At 37.1% G+C, this 8,789-nt stretch overlaps 1 pseudogene; it reads left to right on the top strand.

Annotated features, from left to right (window-relative positions):
- Positions 1–7,734: 7,734 nt before the first annotated feature.
- Positions 7,735–8,567, top strand: LOC100781625 (uncharacterized; annotated as a pseudogene).
- Positions 8,568–8,789: the final 222 nt, after the last annotated feature.

The following is an 8,789-nucleotide window of genomic DNA, read 5'->3' as shown; positions in this document are numbered from 1 at the left end:
ATGTATTGAAAAACAACACTGACCTATTAATTATGTCTTTGAGGTAGTTGTCTGGCTTATTATGCAACGAACAAAACCAAATGACAACATTTTCCTTAGGCAAAATGACGACCATTTGTCAATGTGCACTGCAGTGGAGACCAATATAGGTTATTATATTATTATACATTATTTAAATTCATTTGTTGAGTTTAAGTTACCCATTCAGGTAGGCTCCTAGGTACACATCCCGTTTTGAATTTTGCATCCAGTTCTTAATGTAATTTTTTGATTCAAATTGTGATTGGCTAGATCTCTGGATAGACTGTGGCTCGAGAAATCCATACACATTGATATTCCCGGCTCACATACTTGTCTCAGTCATATGCCTATTGTTGTTAACACAAAGTAAATTATGCATGAAGGTAAAACAATAAATTAGATAATTAACAACAATCTAAATTGACTTACAGAATCCACAACCGTATAACAGATATGCAGAGACATTGACCACCGTGTGCAATTTCAGACAGATCTTCATGCTTTATGTACAAGGGAAATTTTCATTAAACAGGCCAAACAAGGTAGCATCCCACATAACCTGCAATGGCTTCAGAAAAAGCTGTGGGATGGTCAATGTCATTAGATATAACGGATCATCGACCTCATCATTCGGCCTATCTGCTGGTTTCGCGGGTCCCACAGCTCCCTGTTTATCCAACATAATTAATTGACATAATTTAATCACAGTAAACATTTTAATTGAAAAAATAAGCATTTAATGACACTAAAATACCTGTTCTGATAAACGATTGACAAGATGTGTCAGCCAAGCAAGGAATGTGTTAAGAGCCTGTCCCATGACCTTAACCTCTTTAGTGGGTACAGGAATGGGAGCATCTGCATCTCTAATCTCCTCAACACCAACCTTGACTTGATCATGCAGCAAAGAAATGTTGTGAATGGTTGTGGATCCCTCATAAACTCTTCCTACGGCAACCAGGCGAGAAGGATATTCTTCAATATACAACCCGCATTTGTATGAGTCACTGGTGTCTGGATCGTTCCCTGAGGGATCAACACAACTCTCCTTTGTGCTGACACGAGCAGCTGAAGGACCAACATCAGGTTCAGGAGGCAGTGCGAGTCCCTGTGATTGCATTTGGCTGAGGGATAACATTAGTCGTCGAGTGACTTTTTCTGTGATTGAATCCTCCAGTTGGTCCTTGATTTGTTGCGTCAACTGTTGCAGGTATTCAGGAGCAACGGAGGAGGTCCTTGAAGTTGATCCAAAGTATTGCTTGATAGTTATACCAGCTTCTACAACACGCACACGACCAGGGTGTTTTGGTCGCCCAATGGTAGCAGTCAGTATATCATGACGTCCATGGGTAACAAAGGAACCCTGTGAGCCCTGCTCCTCAAGCGCATCCTATGAAGAACACATTTATTCTATACTTAATCACACAATAAAAAAAATTATAATTATGAATTGAAAGTGACTTACAATCTTGTCAGCAATTTCCTTTGCTGCTTCAGATGTCATGTCACCAGTTTTCTTGGTGCAGGCTAGCTTCCACTTCATGTGTCGTTTGATGGGAGATGGAGGATCAATGACGGTGTCAGTGCTTCCGGATTGAGTAGCTTCCTCTAATTTTTTATTTCTCTTCTCATCCATCAACTTTTTTTCTAAATATTCATAACCCCCACGAGACATCACATGAGGGGCAGTGTTTTGTTTTTGGACGGCTTGTGCTTTTTTTCGCACATTCTATAAAAATGAAACATTAATGAAACTCATGATTACAATGTATTATAATAAGTTCATTTAAAGTTAAAATAAATGAAAACCACAAATTAGTTACCTCCTATGAAGGGTCTCTACGGCTCTGACAAAATTGGGCCCATTTCTCCTTGCTAATGCCATACATTTTGCATACAGTGTCATCGACACTATCCTTGTCAGCTGCAAGTGCCCATTTCGACGTCAAATCAGACTTAAACTGTCTCCACCGCTCCCCCACAGTCTGAAGTATTTTCTTTTTTGTCCTTAAATCAGATGCTTCAGGGATATCAATTTCAGCCTAACAAAGAGTAAATTAGGTTTTATTAATACTAAATTCAAATATTTGGCTAATAAACAATATGGAAAATGAAATAATACATGATACCTGAATATCCTCCCATATCAAATCCTTCTGAGTAATAAGGACATGCTTCCAATTTTCGTATGTGACATCCACCTTATCACGAGCAACGATCCCTAAATATGTTCTAAATTTCTTGCTGTGGGGACTGTCTGCTTTGCCAGTAACAGGATCCACATGAACAAGGGGTCTCTCTGCCTCAACTGGTCTAGTCGCCAATGATCTTAGGCGTGAGGCCTTTCTAGTCCGCTTCAATGGTGGTGACGACGAATGCGATGCTACACCAGTAGAAGGAGGAGGAGGCGGAGGAGAGTTTGGCTGTGTAGCCATTTGGTTGTAAACAAAAAAAAACATTAATTCAATATGTTATAAAAAATAAATGCGTATGAATGTAATTAAATGAATTGAAATTAAGTACAAAATAAAAAAAAATTACATTAGACGATGTTAATTAATTCTCCTTCATCGTGATCATTACGATTAGCATGAACATCGTCAGTTTCTTCTCCGACGACATTAGGTGACAGTTGTGTGGACAAAGGACTAACATAAGTATTAATGTATGAATAATCATCTTTAACATTGACACCTATTGTTTTCCCATGTAAAACCACTGACCACCTTTGATCACAAGGGTCTTCGACATAAAATACTTGTTTCGCTTGTTCTGCCATAATGAAAGGATCATTCTGGTAAGTGAGTTTGTTAAGATCCACCAACGTAAATCCCACATCATCGGTCCGCACACCGGTATTACTGTCAACCCTCTTACATTTGAAAACACAGACAGTGAATTTGACATAGTTAAGCTCCCAAATTTCTTCAATGAAACCAAAGTAAGGGATGAAAGCTACACAAGGATTGTCATCATGTACACTAACAAAGTGTTGAGATTCTGCCCTTAGGGTAACCCCACTGTTTTGCATTGTACTTTTTTGGTCTTGTGCTTTTGTATAGAAGGAATACTTGTTTATATCATATCCTTGTCAAGTTATAACATTTCTTTTAGGCCCATCTGCTAGCTTTCTCAACATTTCAGAAGCATTATCATCAGCCAAGATTGTGTGTTTAAACCAATCTAGGAAAGTCTTGTTATGTTTTTTCAACACTGAGTTCTTCGACATTTTTGGATTACTTTGTTTGACTAAATTTTCATGACGAACTATGTATGGCAAAACTTCATTACTATTATTCAATACATACAAGTGAGCTTGTTGCAAATCTTCTACACTTGGAGTGATGACATGCAGTCCTCTTGAACCCTTACCTCTTACTCTTTCATCATGCCGAGACTCAGGAAGCCCAACAGGTTTAGCTTTTTCAATGTACTCTGAACAAAATTCAATGGTTTCTTCTGCAATGTACCTTTCAACAATAGATGCTTCAGGACGGTGTAGATTTTTGGTATACCCTTTTATGATCTTCATGTATCGCTCAACCGAATACATCCACTGCAAATAAACAGGCCACAACATTTGATTTCTCTGACTAGATGAATAATTAAGTGAACCATGATGTCAAAGAATGCAAGCGGAAAATACATCTCCAACTCACACAATATAAGAGCAGCCTCATTTTCTAGTTCGTCTAACTTCACAGGATCAAGAACTTTGCTACAATGGAATTGAAGAAAAAGCACAGCCGAGTTATGGCAAGCCTGACTTTGTTAGGCAAAATGTCTCGTATGGCCACCGATAACAATTGTTGCATCAAGACGTGACAATCATGAGACTTTAAGCCTACCAACTTAAGATCCTTCAAATGCACAAGGCTCTTAATATTTGAAGAGTATCCTTGCGGAACTTTGACCCGTCGTAGGCACTAACAAAAACTAATATTTTCCTTTATGGACAAAGTATGACAAGCTGGAGGCAAGTATTTTTTTCTACCATCAGACCTTGGATGTAACGACGCTCAGCTAGATCTTGACGAGTATTCAAACCATCTTTCGTCTTGCCGTGAATGTTAAGGAGCGTCCCAATGAGACTATCACATACATTTTTCTCCACATGCATAACATCAATACAATGTCTAACATCTAGATCAACCCAGTACGGAAGATCAAACAAAATCAACCTTTTCTTCCATATGCAAGTCTTATTTTTGTCCTTCTTTTGGATCTTTCCAAATATTGTATTTAGGTGTTGAACCCGCTGGAAAATCTGCTCACCAGTCAACGGTACCGGTGCATTTTCATGCTCTTGACTTCCATTAAATGCTTTTTTCAATCGCCGGTAAGGATGATGAGGTTTAAGAAAATGTCGATGCCTAGTGTACACTGTTTTTCTTCCATGTTTCAGTTGTATGTAGCTTGTGTCTTCTTCACAGATGGGGCATGCACGATGGCCCTTAACACAGTAACCGCTCAAATTCCCATATGCTGGAAAATCATTAATGGTACAAAAAAGCATTACACACAAATTAAATGTCTCATTTCGAAACCCATCAAACACTAAAACTCCTTCGTCCCACAACTTTGTAAGGTCTTCAATCAAGGGATTGAGATAAACATCGATGTCATTTCCTGGCTGTCTTGGGCCCGTTATCATCATAGACAACATCATGTATTTTCATTTCATACACAACCAAGGAGGCAAATTGTAAATCACTAGCAAAACTGGCCACGAACTGTGTTGCGTGCTTAAACTGCCATATGGATTCATTCCATCAGTGGCTAGTTCAAGCCTAAGATTTCTTGCCTCTTTGCCAAAATTCGGATACAAACGATCTATCTTCTTTCATTGCAAGGAATCAGCCGGATGACGAAGCATTCCATCACAGTTTCTCTCATTTGCATGCCATGTAAGGTCTTTTGTGTCGTCTCCATTAACAAACAGACGCTTAAACCTTGGAATGATCGGAAGATACCACAACACCTTCGCTGGGGGGCCCTTGTTTGAGTTTTCATCACTACTACACTCCTCATCATCCTTGAGTTTGTACCGTGATACCCCACACCTAGGGCATTTCGATATTTCTTGAAATTGATGTCTGTATAATACGCAGTCATTCGGGCAAGCATGAATCTTCTGATACTTCATACCCATGGGACACAATATTTTCTTTGCTTGATAGTAACTTTTAGGCAATGTGTTTTCCTCTGGAAGCATGTCGTGCACTACTTGAAGCAGTGAACTAAAGCTTTTGTCACTCCACCCATATCTGGCTTTGATATTAACCAGACTTAAAACCGCTGACAACAGCGTCAACAAATTCTTGCACCCTGGATACAAAGGTTTCTTTGAATCAGTTTGTAATGTATCATACATAGGGGCATGCGCTTGCTGAAAAGACTCTTGTCCAAGGTCACAAATCATATCCTCCAAGCGATCTCCCATTTCTACATCAAACGGTTCGGATTTCTGCCCACTCTGCATGTCTGTCATTTCACCATGCCATATCCATGTCATACAATTCCTCTTAATTCCATCACACAACAGATGCTCTCGTATGTCATCCAGTATTTGTCGTCTTCCGTTCAAACAATTGATGCAAGGACAATAATATTTTCCATCTTCATCCGGTTGACCTCTTTCTGAAGCAAATTGTAAGAATTGCTCGACGCCTTCCTCGTATTCTGGGCTGATGCAACTTTCATTCATCTAACTTCGATCCATCTAAGTAATAACTCGGTCATACTCTCAAAGTTATTCGATGCATGAAAATCTCACTTTTTTATTATAGGTGTGGCCCTATCCCATTTGGGAAGACCGTCTTTTATGGTAGCTTCATACGTCAGGGTTAATTCTATTTTGTTAAATTTGACAAAATTTTGGCAGCATTTCGCATTGGTCTCCAAGTACACAACATGAAATCGGTGAAATTAATTTTTCGATAATCAAGTATGCACCTAAAGAACAACTAGAAATGCATTACCGAAATTTCATCAAATTAAACAAAATAATTTTAACCTTAACACATGAATCTACCATAAAAATATCAGTCTCCCCAAACTGTCCAAACGGACAATTCAAGATTAAATACAATGATTAATGCAAACTGTCCGCAAGAATCATTGCATCCAATCTCAAACGGGAATCTAAGGTTCACTCATCATGAACACAATTTATATAGCATATATCAATTGTCATTAATGGCAGTGAACACGTAATAAAAATATTCATTGGTAACAAACATTTGTACCTGTGATGATGAGCAGCACAGTCCAAAATGAAAGCAAGAATCAAAGAAATAACTGAATGAACACCTATATCAATCATCATTTCGAAAAACAGATATCAATATGAATGCTACACTCAAACTCTGAAGAAAAATAAAGGATAATATGGCGGAAAGGATACAGTGTTGTTTGCACCCAAACTCTTACTAACGTGGCTAACATAATTTATGGAAAAATCATTTATGCAAAAATCCACAAATAGAGCAACATAATTTCAGGATCACTGCAAGCATTCATTAGTTTCAGTCACACAATAGTTTAACTATTTCGTCACATTACATAGAAATAGTTTCAATCTTGAATTCCTAATATTATCTTTTTCCTTGTCCTTTCAAAACCAATCGAATTTACAGGGATCCATATTGCATTCTTTTTTAAAATCACTTTCAAGCCGTACCATTTATTCCTAAAAAAGCACTTAGAAGCTAAGGTGAGCCCGCTGCCAAGTCAGTTTGAAAGACACTCACCATGAGCCTGCCCCACTCATTCTCTCAAGCAAAATGCTAGGTGCTAAGAGAAATCTCAATAGCTAAGTTAATGGATAAAAGATGCTTTGATACTCCTAATATAATAGTGTGTGTATGTATAGGCATTTTGGTTTTACATTATGGGGGGAAATGAATTCCAACCAATATGAAAACTATTGATTGTGATCTCGTCATGATGTACCACCTATCCACCTCACAGTAGTCCTCAAACTTGAGCACATTATTTTATTACACACTTTATATTTTATAAAAATAATTGCAACTCCAATAAAAACAATTTAACTATATATTATTATTAACGTAATTTCTATTTCTACTACTCTTAAACATTAGCTATCACAATCCCTTATGTACATGGAAAGCACGTAGAAAGCAGCAGTGTTTTTCTGAATTTCGTCACATTCAATACTTTAAACTTAAGCTAGCTTTTGCAACCATTCTTTAGACATGTAATTTAAGAAAATTGCTTGATAAAATTTTACACTCTAATGTACATAATTGTGCATTACTAAATCATTGAAGATGAAGCTGTAATAGATAATTTGGTAACAGCGTAATGATTTTCATATCAATAATAGCATATTAAATCAAAAGAATAGCATCTATAATTACAACATGTTAAAAAAAAAAACTAACTGTAGTGGATGAACAATTTTTACGCAAGTACTATACTCTTCTCCAAGATAATTATTTGAATATAGATATAAGTTAAGAACCACATATGCAAGAGTCAACATAAGGACCACACTCTCCCACTTATTATGTGGTGAGGCTAAGTCATCGTGTTGTGTATAGACAAGTTTCCCATGAAAAGGTAAGAAGCACTAACGCCACTTCCCAAAGTTGGATGATGCTAGAGATGAGGAGAAGACCCAAAAAACAAAACCAAAACGCCACGTCTCTTGTGGTTTTCATTCAATAATACACCTCTTGGCTCTTGTCGGTGGCCGATGGGTGAGAACAGAGAAAGACCCTTTTATTATTATTGAAGTCCAAACAATATACAAGCATGGAACAAGATCGAAGGTTTGAGCTCATCGACCACGCAATTCAGAAGCTTGTACACGACAACACCAACAAAGTCCAAGAATCCCTCCATAACAATGATGCTCAATACCAACACGCTCTTTCCCACCTTCTCTCTGTCTCTCAGGTATATTTGCAATTCATGCATATTGATATGCTCATATGCAAAAACTAGTTTCAAATTTTATTCTTGCATATGGTGTTTGTTTATTATATGCATAGTTTGTCAATCTTCCTTAAAACTTTATTTTAATATTAATGGTATGTATTGAATGTTTTTAATGGTTGAGATAGGTAGCACTGACACAGAAGTGCTGAATTTATTGGCAGTTGAAAATGTTGAAAGGAGAAGAGATACTTGAGCAATTCGAAGCTTCTAGTTCTTCTGAGCCGGTGGCTTCTATAACTCAGGAAACAGAAAGTGAAAATGAGGATGCTGGGGAAAGTAAGGGAAGTGAAAATGATGAGATAATCAAAGAACTGAAGAAGGTGAAGAGGCAGAACTTCGTGACTCATTGTCTAAAAACTCTTTAGATAATTCAAGTTCTTGACAACAGTAGGGGTGCCATGAAACGCAGAAGTGTGTTGTGTGTGTACTGCTTGGACGCAAAAGCCAGAAGAATTAAGGTGGGGCATCAACAAATAACTGAATACAAACAATGTTTAGTGCTCTTTCATGAAAATGAACATTCCAAATATAATATAAACAGAGATAAAAAGAGGGAGAATAACTTTTTGGTGGGTTAATGATCAAATAACAATAAATATAAAAGTAAATCAAGAAAAGCACATTTTCAGCATTTCAGCATTTCAGCATTTCAACAAAAAAGAATAACACATTTTCTTTTGAAAAGCAAGAAAATTAAAAAGCAATATAATATCTTAATTAAATTATGTTTGACGAGTTATCATTCATATAATACATTATCATCAACAGCAAAAAATACACAATCCAAATGAATGAATGAT

Source organism: Glycine max, chromosome 1 (genome assembly GCF_000004515.6).
Source record: "Glycine max cultivar Williams 82 chromosome 1, Glycine_max_v4.0, whole genome shotgun sequence".
Taxonomy (NCBI): domain Eukaryota; kingdom Viridiplantae; phylum Streptophyta; class Magnoliopsida; order Fabales; family Fabaceae; genus Glycine; species Glycine max.
This window is presented reverse-complemented; position numbering and strand designations above follow the sequence as displayed.